Source organism: Phalangium opilio, unplaced genomic scaffold (genome assembly GCF_054372755.1).
Source record: "Phalangium opilio isolate 3A_F unplaced genomic scaffold, DU_Popi_V2 ptg000061l_1, whole genome shotgun sequence".
Lineage (NCBI taxonomy): Eukaryota > Metazoa > Arthropoda > Arachnida > Opiliones > Phalangiidae > Phalangium > Phalangium opilio.
Genome location: NW_028324178.1, coordinates 3,593,815 through 3,610,200, shown reverse-complemented (window position 1 = coordinate 3,610,200; position 16,386 = coordinate 3,593,815). Strand labels below are relative to the sequence as shown.

At 44.1% G+C, this 16,386-nt stretch overlaps 8 non-coding genes across 8 annotated transcripts; all 8 read left to right on the top strand.

Moving 5' to 3' along the window:
- Nucleotides 1-204: 204 nt before the first annotated feature.
- On the top strand, nt 205-326 carry TRNAS-CGA (transfer RNA serine (anticodon CGA)). Its single transcript has 2 exons — nt 205-242; nt 281-326. It is a non-coding gene; the product is annotated as a tRNA-Ser (tRNA).
- Nucleotides 327-583: 257 nt separating this feature from the next.
- On the top strand, nt 584-705 carry TRNAL-CAA (transfer RNA leucine (anticodon CAA)). The gene is made up of 2 exons: nt 584-621; nt 660-705. It is a non-coding gene; the product is annotated as a tRNA-Leu (tRNA).
- A 1,577-nt stretch (nt 706-2,282) lies between these two features.
- Nucleotides 2,283-2,404, top strand: TRNAF-AAA (transfer RNA phenylalanine (anticodon AAA)). The gene is made up of 2 exons: nt 2,283-2,320; nt 2,359-2,404. It is a non-coding gene; the product is annotated as a tRNA-Phe (tRNA).
- A 254-nt stretch (nt 2,405-2,658) lies between these two features.
- Nucleotides 2,659-2,780, top strand: TRNAS-CGA (transfer RNA serine (anticodon CGA)). Its single transcript has 2 exons — nt 2,659-2,696; nt 2,735-2,780. It is a non-coding gene; the product is annotated as a tRNA-Ser (tRNA).
- A 2,707-nt stretch (nt 2,781-5,487) lies between these two features.
- Nucleotides 5,488-5,609, top strand: TRNAS-AGA (transfer RNA serine (anticodon AGA)). The gene is made up of 2 exons: nt 5,488-5,525; nt 5,564-5,609. It is a non-coding gene; the product is annotated as a tRNA-Ser (tRNA).
- Nucleotides 5,610-9,072: 3,463 nt separating this feature from the next.
- On the top strand, nt 9,073-9,194 carry TRNAS-AGA (transfer RNA serine (anticodon AGA)). Its single transcript has 2 exons — nt 9,073-9,110; nt 9,149-9,194. It is a non-coding gene; the product is annotated as a tRNA-Ser (tRNA).
- Nucleotides 9,195-12,657: 3,463 nt separating this feature from the next.
- TRNAS-CGA (transfer RNA serine (anticodon CGA)) lies at nt 12,658-12,779 on the top strand. The gene is made up of 2 exons: nt 12,658-12,695; nt 12,734-12,779. It is a non-coding gene; the product is annotated as a tRNA-Ser (tRNA).
- A 1,953-nt stretch (nt 12,780-14,732) lies between these two features.
- On the top strand, nt 14,733-14,854 carry TRNAS-CGA (transfer RNA serine (anticodon CGA)). The gene is made up of 2 exons: nt 14,733-14,770; nt 14,809-14,854. It is a non-coding gene; the product is annotated as a tRNA-Ser (tRNA).
- The last annotated feature ends 1,532 nt before the right edge of the window (nt 14,855-16,386 follow it).

Here is a 16,386-nt window from a genome sequence, read left to right as displayed (position 1 = left end):
AAATTACAAGAGACCACGTCAGGATGGCCGAGCGGTCTAAGGCGCTAGACTCAAGGGGCTTAGTTTCTTTCGTTCACGACGTGAATCTGTGTATTCTGGTCCTTGTATGAGGGCGTGGGTTCGAATGCCACTTCTGATACGATATGTTTTAAGAAAATAACTGGAAGAGATGTAAGTGAAAACGTAATAACTAGATAAAACCATGTCAGTATGGCCGAGTGGTCTAATGAACCAGACTCGAAAGGCTTAGTTTCATTCCTTCCCGATGTGGATCTGTGTGTTCTGGTCCTCGTATGAGGGCGTGGGTTCGAATCCCACTTCTGACACGATATGTTTTATGAAATTAACTGGAAGAGATGTAATTTATAAAACATCCCAATTGAAAGAATCCATGTCAGGATGGCCGAGCGGTCTAAGGCGCCAGACTCAAGGGGCTTAGTTTCTTTCGTTCACAACGTGAATCTGTGTATTCCTGGTCCTCGTATGAGGGCGTGGGTTCGAATCCCACTTCTGACACGATATGTTTTATGAAATTAACTGGTAGAGATGTAATTTATAAAACGCCCCAATTGATAGAATCCATGTCAGGATGGCCGAGCGGTCTAAGGCGCCAGACTCAAGGGGCTCAGTTTCCTTTGTTCACAACGTGAATCTGTGTTTTCTGGTCCTCGTATGAGGGCGTGGGTTCGAATCCCACTTCTGACACGATATGTTTTATGAAATTAACTGGAAGAGATGTAATTTATAAAACGTCCCAATTGAATGAATCCAAGTCAGGATGGCGGAGCGGTCTAAGGCGCCAGACTCAAGGGGCTCGGTTTCCTTCGTTCACAACGTGAATCTGTGTATCCTGGTCCTCGTATGAGGGCGTGGGTTCGAATCCCACTTCTGACACGATATGTTTTATGAAATTAACTGGAAGAGATGTAATTTATAAAACGTCCCAATTGAACGAATCCAAGTCAGGATGACCGAGCGGTCTAAGGCGACAGACTCAAGGGGCTCAGTTTCCTTCGTTCACAACGTGAATCTGTGTATTCTGGTCCTCGTATGAGGGCGTGGGTTCGAATCCCACTTCTGACACGATATGTTTTATGAAATTAAGTGGAAGAGATGTAATTAATTAAACGTCCAAATTACAAGAGACCACGTCAGGATGGCCGAGCGGTCTAAGGCGCTAGACTCAAGGGGCTTAGTTTCTTTCGTTCACGACGTGAATCTGTGTATTCTGGTCCTTGTATGAGGGCGTGGGTTCGAATGCCACTTCTGATACGATATGTTTTAAGAAAATAACTGGAAGAGATGTAAGTGAAAACGTAATAACTAGATAAAACCATGTCAGTATGGCCGAGTGGTCTAATGAACCAGACTCGAAAGGCTTAGTTTCATTCCTTCCCGATGTGGATCTGTGTGTTCTGGTCCTCGAATGAGGGCGTGGATTCAAATCCCAATTCTGACACGATATGTTTTATAAATTTAACTGGAAAAGATGTAATTTATAAAACGTCCAAAGAAAATGAATCAACGTCAGGATGGCCGAGCGGTCTAAGGCGCTACACTCAAGGGGCTTAGTTTCTTTCGTTCACGACGTGAATCTGTGTATTCTGGTCCTCGTATGAGGGCGTGGGTTCGAATCCCACTTCTAACACGATATGTTTTATGAAATTAACTGGAAGAGATGTAATTTATAAAACGTCCAAATTAGAAGTGACCACGCCAGGATGGCGGAGCGGTCTAAGGCGCCAGACTCAAGGGACCTAGTTTCTTTCGTTCTCAACGTGAGTCAGTGTATTCTGGTCCTCGTATGCGGGCGTGGGTTCGAATACCACTTCTGACACGATATGTTTAATGAAATTAACTGGAAGAGATGTAATTCATAAAACGTCCCAATTGAATGAATCCAAGTCAGGATGGCGGAGCGGTCTAAGGCGCTACACTCAAGGGGCTTAGTTTCTTTCGTTCACAACGTGAATCTGTGTATTCTGGTCCTCGTAAGAGGGCGTGGGTTCGAATCCCACTTCTGACACGATATGTTTTATGAAATTAACTGGAAGAGATGTAATTAATAAAACATCCCAATTGAATGAATCCAAGTCAGGGTGGCCGAGCGGTCTAAGGCGCTACACTCAAGGGGCTTAGTTTCTTTCGTTCACGACGTGAATCTGTGTATTATGGTCCTCGTATGAGGGCATGGGTTCGAATCCCACTTCTGACACGATATGTTTTATGAAATTAACTGGAAGAGATGTAATTTATAAAACGTCCAAATTAGAAGTGACCACGTCAGGATGGCGGAGCGGTCTAAGGCGCCAGACTAAAGGGGCTCAGTTTCCGTTGTTCACAACGTGAATCTGTGTATTCTGGTCCTCGTATGAGGGCGTGGGTTCGAATCCCACTTCTGACACGATATGTTTTAAGAAATTAACTGGAAGAGATGTAATTAATTAAACGTCCAAATTACAAGAGACCACGTCAGGATGGCCGAGCGGTCTAAGGCGCTAGACTCAAGGGGCTTAGTTTCTTTCGTTCACGACGTGAATCTGTGTATTCTGGTCCTTGTATGAGGGCGTGGGTTCGAATGCCACTTCTGATACGATATGTTTTAAGAAAATAACTGGAAGAGATGTAAGTGAAAACGTAATAACTAGATAAAACCATGTCAGGATGGCCGAGTGGTCTAATGCGCCAGACTCGAAAGGCTTAGTTTCATTCCTTCCCGATGTGGATCTGTGTGTTCTGGTCCTCGAATGAGGGCGTGGATTCGAATCCCACTTCTGACACGATATGTTTTATGAAATTAACTGGAAGAGATGTAATTTATAAAACGTCCAAATTAGAAGTGACCACGTCAGGATGGCGGAGCGGTCTAAGGCGCCAGACTCAAGGGGCTCAGTTTCCTTTGTTCACAACGTGAATCTGTGTATTCTGGTCCTCGTATGAGGGCGTGGGTTCGAATCCCACTTCTGACACGATATGCTTTATGAAATTAACTGGAAGAGATGTAATTTATAAAACGTCCAAATTAGAAGTGACCACGCCAGGATGGCAGAGCGGTCTAAGGCGCCAGACTCAAGGGACCTAGTTTCTTTCGTTCTCAACGTGAATCAGTGTATTCTGGTCCTCGTATGAGGGCGTGGGTTCGAATACCACTTCTGACACGATATGTTTTATGAAATTAACTGGAAGAGATGTAATTCATAAAACGTCCCAATTGAATGAATCCAAGTCAGGATGGCGGAGCGGTCTAAGGCGCCAGACTCAAGGGGCTCAGTTTCCTTCGTTCACAACGTGAATCTGTGTATTCTGGTCCTCGTATGAGGGCGTGGGTTCGAATCCCACTTCTGACACGATATGTTTTAAGAAATTAACTGGAAGAGATGTAATTAATTAAACGTCCAAATTTCAAGAGACCACGTCAGGATGGCCGAGCGGTCTAAGGCGCTAGACTCAAGGGGCTTAGTTTCTTTCGTTCACGACGTGAATCTGTGTATTCTGGTCCTTGTATGAGGGCGTGGGTTCGAATGCCACTTCTGATACGATATGTTTTAAGAAAATAACTGGAAGAGATGTAAGTGAAAACGTAATAACTAGATAAAACCATGTCAGTATGGCCGAGTGGTCTAATGAACCAGACTCGAAAGGCTTAGTTTCATTCCTTCCCGATGTGGATCTGTGTGTTCTGGTCCTCGAATGAGGGCGTGGATTCAAATCCCAATTCTGACACGATATGTTTTATAAATTTAACTGGAAAAGATGTAATTTATAAAACGTCCAAAGAAAATGAATCAACGTCAGGATGGCCGAGCGGTCTAAGGCGCTACACTCAAGGGGCTTAGTTTCTTTCGTTCACGACGTGAATCTGTGTATTCTGGTCCTCGTATGAGGGCGTGGGTTCGAATCCCACTTCTAACACGATATGTTTTATGAAATTAACTGGAAGAGATGTAATTTATAAAACGTCCAAATTAGAAGTGACCACGCCAGGATGGCGGAGCGGTCTAAGGCGCCAGACTCAAGGGACCTAGTTTCTTTCGTTCTCAACGTGAGTCAGTGTATTCTGGTCCTCGTATGAGGGCGTGGGTTCGAATACCACTTCTGACACGATATGTTTTATGAAATTAACTGGAAGAGATGTAATTCATAAAACGTCCCAATTGAATGAATCCAAGTCAGGATGGCGGAGCGGTCTAAGGCGCCAGACTCAAGGGGCTCAGTTTCCTTCGTTCACAACGTGAATCTGTGTATTCTGGTCCTCGTATGAGGGCGTGGGTTCGAATCCCACTTCTGACACGATATGTTTTAAGAAATTAACTGGAAGAGATGTAATTAATTAAACGTCCAAATTTCAAGAGACCACGTCAGGATGGCCGAGCGGTCTAAGGCGCTAGACTCAAGGGGCTTAGTTTCTTTCGTTCACGACGTGAATCTGTGTATTCTGGTCCTTGTATGAGGGCGTGGGTTCGAATGCCACTTCTGATACGATATGTTTTAAGAAAATAACTGGAAGAGATGTAAGTGAAAACGTAATAACTAGATAAAACCATGTCAGTATGGCCGAGTGGTCTAATGAACCAGACTCGAAAGGCTTAGTTTCATTCCTTCCCGATGTGGATCTGTGTGTTCTGGTCCTCGAATGAGGGCGTGGATTCAAATCCCAATTCTGACACGATATGTTTTATAAATTTAACTGGAAAAGATGTAATTTATAAAACGTCCAAAGAAAATGAATCAACGTCAGGATGGCCGAGCGGTCTAAGGCGCTACACTCAAGGGGCTTAGTTTCTTTCGTTCACGACGTGAATCTGTGTATTCTGGTCCTCGTATGAGGGCGTGGGTTCGAATCCCACTTCTAACACGATATGTTTTATGAAATTAACTGGAAGAGATGTAATTTATAAAACGTCCAAATTAGAAGTGACCACGCCAGGATGGCGGAGCGGTCTAAGGCGCCAGACTCAAGGGACCTAGTTTCTTTCGTTCTCAACGTGAGTCAGTGTATTCTGGTCCTCGTATGAGGGCGTGGGTTCGAATACCACTTCTGACACGATATGTTTAATGAAATTAACTGGAAGAGATGTAATTCATAAAACGTCCCAATTGAATGAATCCAAGTCAGGATGGCGGAGCGGTCTAAGGCGCTACACTCAAGGGGCTTAGTTTCTTTCGTTCACAACGTGAATCTGTGTATTCTGGTCCTCGTAAGAGGGCGTGGGTTCGAATCCCACTTCTGACACGATATGTTTTATGAAATTAACTGGAAGAGATGTAATTAATAAAACATCCCAATTGAATGAATCCAAGTCAGGGTGGCCGAGCGGTCTAAGGCGCTACACTCAAGGGGCTTAGTTTCTTTCGTTCACGACGTGAATCTGTGTATTCTGGTCCTTGTATGAGGGCGTGGGTTCGAATGCCACTTCTGATACGATATGTTTTAAGAAAATAACTGGAAGAGATGTAAGTGAAAACGTAATAACTAGATAAAACCATGTCAGGATGGCCGAGTGGTCTAATGCGCCAGACTAGAAAGGCTTAGTTTCATTCCTTCCCGATGTGGATCTGTGTGTTCTGGTCCTCGAATGAGGGCGTGGATTCGAATCCCACTTCTGACACGATATGTTTTATGAAATTAACTGGAAGAGATGTAATTTATAAAACGTCCAAATTAGAAGTGACCACGTCAGGATGGCGGAGCGGTCTAAGGCGCCAGACTCAAGGGGCTCAGTTTCCTTTGTTCACAACGTGAATCTGTGTATTCTGGTCCTCGTATGAGGGCGTGGGTTCGAATCCCACTTCTGACACGATATGCTTTATGAAATTAACTGGAAGAGATGTAATTTATAAAACGTCCAAATTAGAAGTGACCACGCCAGGATGGCAGAGCGGTCTAAGGCGCCAGACTCAAGGGACCTAGTTTCTTTCGTTCTCAACGTGAATCAGTGTATTCTGGTCCTCGTATGAGGGCGTGGGTTCGAATACCACTTCTGACACGATATGTTTTATGAAATTAACTGGAAGAGATGTAATTCATAAAACGTCCCAATTGAATGAATCCAAGTCAGGATGGCGGAGCGGTCTAAGGCGCCAGACTCAAGGGGCTCAGTTTCCTTCGTTCACAACGTGAATCTGTGTATTCTGGTCCTCGTATGAGGGCGTGGGTTCGAATCCCACTTCTGACACGATATGTTTTAAGAAATTAACTGGAAGAGATGTAATTAATTAAACGTCCAAATTTCAAGAGACCACGTCAGGATGGCCGAGCGGTCTAAGGCGCTAGACTCAAGGGTCTTAGTTTCTTTCGTTCACGACGTGAATCTGTGTATTCTGGTCCTTGTATGAGGGCGTGGGTTCGAATGCCACTTCTGATACGATATGTTTTAAGAAAATAACTGGAAGAGATGTAAGTGAAAACGTAATAACTAGATAAAACCATGTCAGTATGGCCGAGTGGTCTAATGAACCAGACTCGAAAGGCTTAGTTTCATTCCTTCCCGATGTGGATCTGTGTGTTCTGGTCCTCGAATGAGGGCGTGGATTCAAATCCCAATTCTGACACGATATGTTTTATAAATTTAACTGGAAAAGATGTAATTTATAAAACGTCCAAAGAAAATGAATCAACGTCAGGATGGCCGAGCGGTCTAAGGCGCTACACTCAAGGGGCTTAGTTTCTTTCGTTCACGACGTGAATCTGTGTATTCTGGTCCTCGTATGAGGGCGTGGGTTCGAATCCCACTTCTAACACGATATGTTTTATGAAATTAACTGGAAGAGATGTAATTTATAAAACGTCCAAATTAGAAGTGACCACGCCAGGATGGCGGAGCGGTCTAAGGCGCCAGACTCAAGGGACCTAGTTTCTTTCGTTCTCAACGTGAGTCAGTGTATTCTGGTCCTCGTATGAGGGCGTGGGTTCGAATACCACTTCTGACACGATATGTTTTATGAAATTAACTGGAAGAGATGTAATTCATAAAACGTCCCAATTGAATGAATCCAAGTCAGGATGGCGGAGCGGTCTAAGGCGCTACACTCAAGGGACCTAGTTTCTTTCGTTCACGACGTGAATCTGTGTATTCTGGTCCTCGTATGAGGGCGTGGGTTCGAATCCCACTTCTAACACGATATGTTTTATGAAATTAACTGGAAGAGATGTAATTTATAAAACGTCCCAATTGAATGAATCCAAGTCAGGATGGCGGAGCGGTCTAAGGCGCCAGACTCAAGGGGCTCAGTTTCCTTCGTTCACAACGTGAATCTGTGTATTCTGGTCCTCGTATGAGGGCGTGGGTTCGAATCCCACTTCTGACACGATATGTTTTAAGAAATTAACTGGAAGAGATGTAATTAATTAAACGTCCAAATTTCAAGAGACCACGTCAGGATGGCCGAGCGGTCTAAGGCGCTAGACTCAAGGGGCTTAGTTTCTTTCGTTCACGACGTGAATCTGTGTATTCTGGTCCTTGTATGAGGGCGTGGGTTCGAATGCCACTTCTGATACGATATGTTTTAAGAAAATAACTGGAAGAGATGTAAGTGAAAACGTAATAACTAGATAAAACCATGTCAGTATGGCCGAGTGGTCTAATGAACCAGACTCGAAAGGCTTAGTTTCATTCCTTCCCGATGTGGATCTGTGTGTTCTGGTCCTCGAATGAGGGCGTGGATTCAAATCCCAATTCTGACACGATATGTTTTATAAATTTAACTGGAAAAGATGTAATTTATAAAACGTCCAAAGAAAATGAATCAACGTCAGGATGGCCGAGCGGTCTAAGGCGCCAGACTCAAGGGGCTCAGTTTCCTTTGTTCACAACGTGAATCTGTGTATTCTGGTCCTCGTATGAGGGCGTGGGTTCGAATACCACTTCTGACACGATATGTTTTATGAAATTAACTGGAAGAGATGTAATTCATAAAACGTCCCAATTGAATGAATCCAAGTCAGGATGGCGGAGCGGTCTAAGGCGCTACACTCAAGGGACCTAGTTTCTTTCGTTCACGACGTGAATCTGTGTATTCTGGTCCTCGTATGAGGGCGTGGGTTCGAATCCCACTTCTAACACGATATGTTTTATGAAATTAACTGGAAGAGATGTAATTTATAAAACGTCCAAATTAGAAGTGACCACGCCAGGATGGCGGAGCGGTCTAAGGCGCCAGACTCAAGGGACCTAGTTTCTATCGTTCTCAACGTGAGTCAGTGTATTCTGGTCCTCGTATGAGGGCGTGGGTTCGAATACCACTTCTGACACGATATGTTTAATGAAATTAACTGGAAGAGATGTAATTCATAAAACGTCCCAATTGAATGAATCCAAGTCAGGATGGCGGAGCGGTCTAAGGCGCTACACTCAAGGGGCTTAGTTTCTTTCGTTCACAACGTGAATCTGTGTATTCTGGTCCTCGTAAGAGGGCGTGGGTTCGAATCCCACTTCTGACACGATATGTTTTATGAAATTAACTGGAAGAGATGTAATTAATAAAACATCCCAATTGAATGAATCAAAGTCAGGGTGGCCGAGCGGTCTAAGGCGCTACATTCAAGGGGCTTAGTTTCTTTCGTTCACGACGTGAATCTGTGTATTATGGTCCTCGTATGAGGGCGTGGGTTCGAATCCCACTTCTGACACGATATGTTTTATGAAATTAACTGGAAGAGATGTAATTTATAAAACGTCCAAATTAGAAGTGACCACGTCAGGATGGCGGAGCGGTCTAAGGCGCCAGACTCAAGGGGCTCAGTTTCCGTTGTTCACAACGTGAATCTGTGTATTCTGGTCCTCGTATGAGGGCGTGGGTTCGAATCCCACTTCTGACACGATATGTTTTAAGAAATTAACTGGAAGAGATGTAATTAATTAAACGTCCAAATTACAAGAGACCACGTCAGGATGGCCGAGCGGTCTAAGGCGCTAGACTCAAGGGGCTTAGTTTCTTTCGTTCACGACGTGAATCTGTGTATTCTGGTCCTTGTATGAGGGCGTGGGTTCGAATGCCACTTCTGATACGATATGTTTTAAGAAAATAACTGGAAGAGATGTAAGTGAAAACGTAATAACTAGATAAAACCATGTCAGGATGGCCGAGTGGTCTAATGCGCCAGACTAGAAAGGCTTAGTTTCATTCCTTCCCGATGTGGATCTGTGTGTTCTGGTCCTCGAATGAGGGCGTGGATTCGAATCCCACTTCTGACACGATATGTTTTATGAAATTAACTGGAAGAGATGTAATTTATAAAACGTCCAAATTAGAAGTGACCACGTCAGGATGGCGGAGCGGTCTAAGGCGCCAGACTCAAGGGGCTCAGTTTCCTTTGTTCACAACGTGAATCTGTGTATTCTGGTCCTCGTATGAGGGCGTGGGTTCGAATCCCACTTCTGACACGATATGCTTTATGAAATTAACTGGAAGAGATGTAATTTATAAAACGTCCAAATTAGAAGTGACCACGCCAGGATGGCAGAGCGGTCTAAGGCGCCAGACTCAAGGGACCTAGTTTCTTTCGTTCTCAACGTGAATCAGTGTATTCTGGTCCTCGTATGAGGGCGTGGGTTCGAATACCACTTCTGACACGATATGTTTTATGAAATTAACTGGAAGAGATGTAATTCATAAAACGTCCCAATTGAATGAATCCAAGTCAGGATGGCGGAGCGGTCTAAGGCGCCAGACTCAAGGGGCTCAGTTTCCTTCGTTCACAACGTGAATCTGTGTATTCTGGTCCTCGTATGAGGGCGTGGGTTCGAATCCCACTTCTGACACGATATGTTTTAAGAAATTAACTGGAAGAGATGTAATTAATTAAACGTCCAAATTTCAAGAGACCACGTCAGGATGGCCGAGCGGTCTAAGGCGCTAGACTCAAGGGTCTTAGTTTCTTTCGTTCACGACGTGAATCTGTGTATTCTGGTCCTTGTATGAGGGCGTGGGTTCGAATGCCACTTCTGATACGATATGTTTTAAGAAAATAACTGGAAGAGATGTAAGTGAAAACGTAATAACTAGATAAAACCATGTCAGTATGGCCGAGTGGTCTAATGAACCAGACTCGAAAGGCTTAGTTTCATTCCTTCCCGATGTGGATCTGTGTGTTCTGGTCCTCGAATGAGGGCGTGGATTCAAATCCCAATTCTGACACGATATGTTTTATAAATTTAACTGGAAAAGATGTAATTTATAAAACGTCCAAAGAAAATGAATCAACGTCAGGATGGCCGAGCGGTCTAAGGCGCTACACTCAAGGGGCTTAGTTTCTTTCGTTCACGACGTGAATCTGTGTATTCTGGTCCTCGTATGAGGGCGTGGGTTCGAATCCCACTTCTAACACGATATGTTTTATGAAATTAACTGGAAGAGATGTAATTTATAAAACGTCCAAATTAGAAGTGACCACGCCAGGATGGCGGAGCGGTCTAAGGCGCCAGACTCAAGGGACCTAGTTTCTTTCGTTCTCAACGTGAGTCAGTGTATTCTGGTCCTCGTATGAGGGCGTGGGTTCGAATACCACTTCTGACACGATATGTTTTATGAAATTAACTGGAAGAGATGTAATTCATAAAACGTCCCAATTGAATGAATCCAAGTCAGGATGGCGGAGCGGTCTAAGGCGCTACACTCAAGGGACCTAGTTTCTTTCGTTCACGACGTGAATCTGTGTATTCTGGTCCTCGTATGAGGGCGTGGGTTCGAATCCCACTTCTAACACGATATGTTTTATGAAATTAACTGGAAGAGATGTAATTTATAAAACGTCCCAATTGAATGAATCCAAGTCAGGATGGCGGAGCGGTCTAAGGCGCCAGACTCAAGGGGCTCAGTTTCCTTCGTTCACAACGTGAATCTGTGTATTCTGGTCCTCGTATGAGGGCGTGGGTTCGAATCCCACTTCTGACACGATATGTTTTAAGAAATTAACTGGAAGAGATGTAATTAATTAAACGTCCAAATTTCAAGAGACCACGTCAGGATGGCCGAGCGGTCTAAGGCGCTAGACTCAAGGGGCTTAGTTTCTTTCGTTCACGACGTGAATCTGTGTATTCTGGTCCTTGTATGAGGGCGTGGGTTCGAATGCCACTTCTGATACGATATGTTTTAAGAAAATAACTGGAAGAGATGTAAGTGAAAACGTAATAACTAGATAAAACCATGTCAGTATGGCCGAGTGGTCTAATGAACCAGACTCGAAAGGCTTAGTTTCATTCCTTCCCGATGTGGATCTGTGTGTTCTGGTCCTCGAATGAGGGCGTGGATTCAAATCCCAATTCTGACACGATATGTTTTATAAATTTAACTGGAAAAGATGTAATTTATAAAACGTCCAAAGAAAATGAATCAACGTCAGGATGGCCGAGCGGTCTAAGGCGCCAGACTCAAGGGGCTCAGTTTCCTTTGTTCACAACGTGAATCTGTGTATTCTGGTCCTCGTATGAGGGCGTGGGTTCGAATACCACTTCTGACACGATATGTTTTATGAAATTAACTGGAAGAGATGTAATTCATAAAACGTCCCAATTGAATGAATCCAAGTCAGGATGGCGGAGCGGTCTAAGGCGCTACACTCAAGGGACCTAGTTTCTTTCGTTCACGACGTGAATCTGTGTATTCTGGTCCTCGTATGAGGGCGTGGGTTCGAATCCCACTTCTAACACGATATGTTTTATGAAATTAACTGGAAGAGATGTAATTTATAAAACGTCCAAATTAGAAGTGACCACGCCAGGATGGCGGAGCGGTCTAAGGCGCCAGACTCAAGGGACCTAGTTTCTATCGTTCTCAACGTGAGTCAGTGTATTCTGGTCCTCGTATGAGGGCGTGGGTTCGAATACCACTTCTGACACGATATGTTTAATGAAATTAACTGGAAGAGATGTAATTCATAAAACGTCCCAATTGAATGAATCCAAGTCAGGATGGCGGAGCGGTCTAAGGCGCTACACTCAAGGGGCTTAGTTTCTTTCGTTCACAACGTGAATCTGTGTATTCTGGTCCTCGTAAGAGGGCGTGGGTTCGAATCCCACTTCTGACACGATATGTTTTATGAAATTAACTGGAAGAGATGTAATTAATAAAACATCCCAATTGAATGAATCAAAGTCAGGGTGGCCGAGCGGTCTAAGGCGCTACATTCAAGGGGCTTAGTTTCTTTCGTTCACGACGTGAATCTGTGTATTATGGTCCTCGTATGAGGGCGTGGGTTCGAATCCCACTTCTGACACGATATGTTTTATGAAATTAACTGGAAGAGATGTAATTTATAAAACGTCCAAATTAGAAGTGACCACGTCAGGATGGCGGAGCGGTCTAAGGCGCCAGACTCAAGGGGCTCAGTTTCCGTTGTTCACAACGTGAATCTGTGTATTCTGGTCCTCGTATGAGGGCGTGGGTTCGAATCCCACTTCTGACACGATATGTTTTAAGAAATTAACTGGAAGAGATGTAATTAATTAAACGTCCAAATTACAAGAGACCACGTCAGGATGGCCGAGCGGTCTAAGGCGCTAGACTCAAGGGGCTTAGTTTCTTTCGTTCACGACGTGAATCTGTGTATTCTGGTCCTTGTATGAGGGCGTGGGTTCGAATGCCACTTCTGATACGATATGTTTTAAGAAAATAACTGGAAGAGATGTAAGTGAAAACGTAATAACTAGATAAAACCATGTCAGGATGGCCGAGTGGTCTAATGCGCCAGACTCGAAAGGCTTAGTTTCATTCCTTCCCGATGTGGATCTGTGTGTTCTGGTCCTCGAATGAGGGCGTGGATTCGAATCCCACTTCTGACACGATATGTTTTATGAAATTAACTGGAAGAGATGTAATTTATAAAACGTCCAAATTAGAAGTGACCGCGTCAGGATGGCGGAGCGGTCTAAGGCGCCAGACTCAAGGGGCTCAGTTTCCTTTGTTCACAACGTGAATCTGTGTATTCTGGTCCTCGTATGAGGGCGTGGGTTCGAATCCCACTTCTGACACGATATGCTTTATGAAATTAACTGGAAGAGATGTAATTTATAAAACGTCCAAATTAGAAGTGACCACGCCAGGATGGCAGAGCGGTCTAAGGCGCCAGACTCAAGGGACCTAGTTTCTTTCGTTCTCAACGTGAATCAGTGTATTCTGGTCCTCGTATGAGGGCGTGGGTTCGAATACCACTTCTGACACGATATGTTTTATGAAATTAACTGAAAGAGATGTAATTAATTAAACGTCCAAATTTCAAGAGACCACGTCAGGATGGCCGAGCGGTCTAAGGCGCTAGACTCAAGGGGCTTAGTTTCTTTCGTTCACGACGTGAATCTGTGTATTCTGGTCCTTGTATGAGGGCGTGGGTTCGAATGCCACTTCTGATACGATATGTTTTAAGAAAATAACTGGAGGAAATGTAAGTGAAAACGTAATAACTAGATAAAACCATGTCAGTATGGCCGAGTGGTCTAATGAACCAGACTCGAAAGGCTTAGTTTCATTCCTTCCCGATGTGGATCTGTGTGTTCTGGTCCTCGAATGAGGGCGTGGATTCAAATCCCAATTCTGACACGATATGTTTTATAAATTTAACTGGAAAATATGTAATTTATAAAACGTCCAAAGAAAATGAATCAACGTCAGGATGGCCGAGCGGTCTAAGGCGCTACACTCAAGGGGCTTAGTTTCTTTCGTTCACGACGTGAATCTGTGTATTCTGGTCCTCGTATGAGGGCGTGGGTTCGAATCCCACTTCTAACACGATATGTTTTATGAAATTAACTGGAAGAGATGTAATTTATAAAACGTCCAAATTAGAAGTGACCACGCCAGGATGGCGGAGCGGTCTAAGGCGCCAGACTCAAGGGACCTAGTTTCTTTCGTTCTCAACGTGAGTCAGTGTATTCTGGTCCTCGTATGAGGGCGTGGGTTCGAATACCACTTCTGACACGATATGTTTAATGAAATTAACTGGAAGAGATGTAATTCATAAAACGTCCCAATTGAATGAATCCAAGTCAGGATGGCGGAGCGGTCTAAGGCGCTACACTCAAGGGGCTTAGTTTCTTTCGTTCACAACGTGAATCTGTGTATTCTGGTCCTCGTAAGAGGGCGTGGGTTCGAATCCCACTTCTGACACGATATGTTTTATGAAATTAACTGGAAGAGATGTAATTAATAACACATCCCAATTGAATGAATCCAAGTCAGGGTGGCCGAGCGGTCTAAGGCGCTACACTCAAGGGGCTTAGTTTCTTTCGTTCACGACGTGAATCTGTGTATTATGGTCCTCGTATGAGGGCGTGGGTTCGAATCCCACTTCTGACACGATATGTTTTATGAAATTAACTGGAAGAGATGTAATTTATAAAACGTCCAAATTAGAAGTGACCACGTCAGGATGGCGGAGCGGTCTAAGGCGCCAGACTCAAGGGGCTCAGTTTCCGTTGTTCACAACGTGAATCTGTGTATTCTGGTCCTCGTATGAGGGCGTGGGTTCGAATCCCACTTCTGACACGATATGTTTTAAGAAATTAACTGGAAGAGATGTAATTAATTAAACGTCCAAATTACAAGAGACCACGTCAGGATGGCCGAGCGGTCTAAGGCGCTAGACTCAAGGGGCTTAGTTTCTTTCGTTCACGACGTGAATCTGTGTATTCTGGTCCTTGTATGAGGGCGTGGGTTCGAATGCCACTTCTGATACGATATGTTTTAAGAAAATAACTGGAAGAGATGTAAGTGAAAACGTAATAACTAGATAAAACCATGTCAGGATGGCCGAGTGGTCTAATGCGCCAGACTCGAAAGGCTTAGTTTCATTCCTTCCCGATGTGGATCTGTGTGTTCTGGTCCTCGAATGAGGGCGTGGATTCGAATCCCACTTCTGACACGATATGTTTTATGAAATTAACTGGAAGAGATGTAATTTATAAAACGTCCAAATTAGAAGTGACCACGTCAGGATGGCGGAGCGGTCTAAGGCGCCAGACTCAAGGGGCTCAGTTTCCTTTGTTCACAACGTGAATCTGTGTATTCTGGTCCTCGTATGAGGGCGTGGGTTCGAATCCCACTTCTGACACGATATGCTTTATGAAATTAACTGGAAGAGATGTAATTTATAAAACGTCCAAATTAGAAGTGACCACGCCAGGATGGCAGAGCGGTCTAAGGCGCCAGACTCAAGGGACCTAGTTTCTTTCGTTCTCAACGTGAATCAGTGTATTCTGGTCCTCGTATGAGGGCGTGGGTTCGAATACCACTTCTGACACGATATGTTTTGTGAAATTAACTGGAAGAGATGTAATTCATAAAACGTCCCAATTGAATGAATCCAAGTCAGGATGGCGGAGCGGTCTAAGGCGCCAGACTCAAGGGGCTCAGTTTCCTTCGTTCACAACGTGAATCTGTGTATTCTGGTCCTCGTATGAGGGCGTGGGTTCGAATCCCACTTCTGACACGATATGTTTTAAGAAATTAACTGGAAGAGATGTAATTAATTAAACGTCCAAATTTCAAGAGACCACGTCAGGATGGCCGAGCGGTCTAAGGCGCTAGACTCAAGGGGCTTAGTTTCTTTCGTTCACGACGTGAATCTGTGTATTCTGGTCCTTGTATGAGGGCGTGGGTTCGAATGCCACTTCTGATACGATATGTTTTAAGAAAATAACTGGAAGAGATGTAAGTGAAAACGTAATAACTAGATAAAACCATGTCAGTATGGCCGAGTGGTCTAATGCGCCAGACTCGAAAGGCTAAGTTTCATTCCTTCCAGATGTGGATCTGTGTGTTCTGGTCCTCGAATGAGGGCGTGGATTCAAATCCCAATTCTGACACGATATGTTTTATAAATTTAACTGGAAAAGATGTAATTTATAAAACGTCCAAAGAAAATGAATCAACGTCAGGATGGCCGAGCGGTCTAAGGCGCTACACTCAAGGGGCTTAGTTTCTTTCGTTCACGACGTGAATCTGTGTATTCTGGTCCTCGTATGAGGGCGTGGGTTCGAATCCCACTTCTGACACGATATGTTTTATGAAATTAACTGGAAGAGATGTAATTTATAAAACGTCCAAATTAGAAGTGACCACGCCAGGATGGCGGAGCGGTCTAAGGCGCCAGACTCAAGGGACCTAGTTTCTTTCGTTCTCAACGTGAGTCAGTGTATTCTGGTCCTCGTATGAGGGCGTGGGTTCGAATACCACTTCTGACACGATATGTTTTATGAAATTAACTGGAAGAGATGTAATTCATAAAACGTCCCAATTGAATGAATCCAAGTCAGGATGGCGGAGCGGTCTAAGGCGCTACACTCAAGGGGCTTAGTTTCTTTCGTTCACAACGTGAATCTGTGTATTCTGGTCCTGGTAAGAGGGCGTGGGTTCGAATCCCACTTCTGACACGATATGTTTTATGAAATTAAC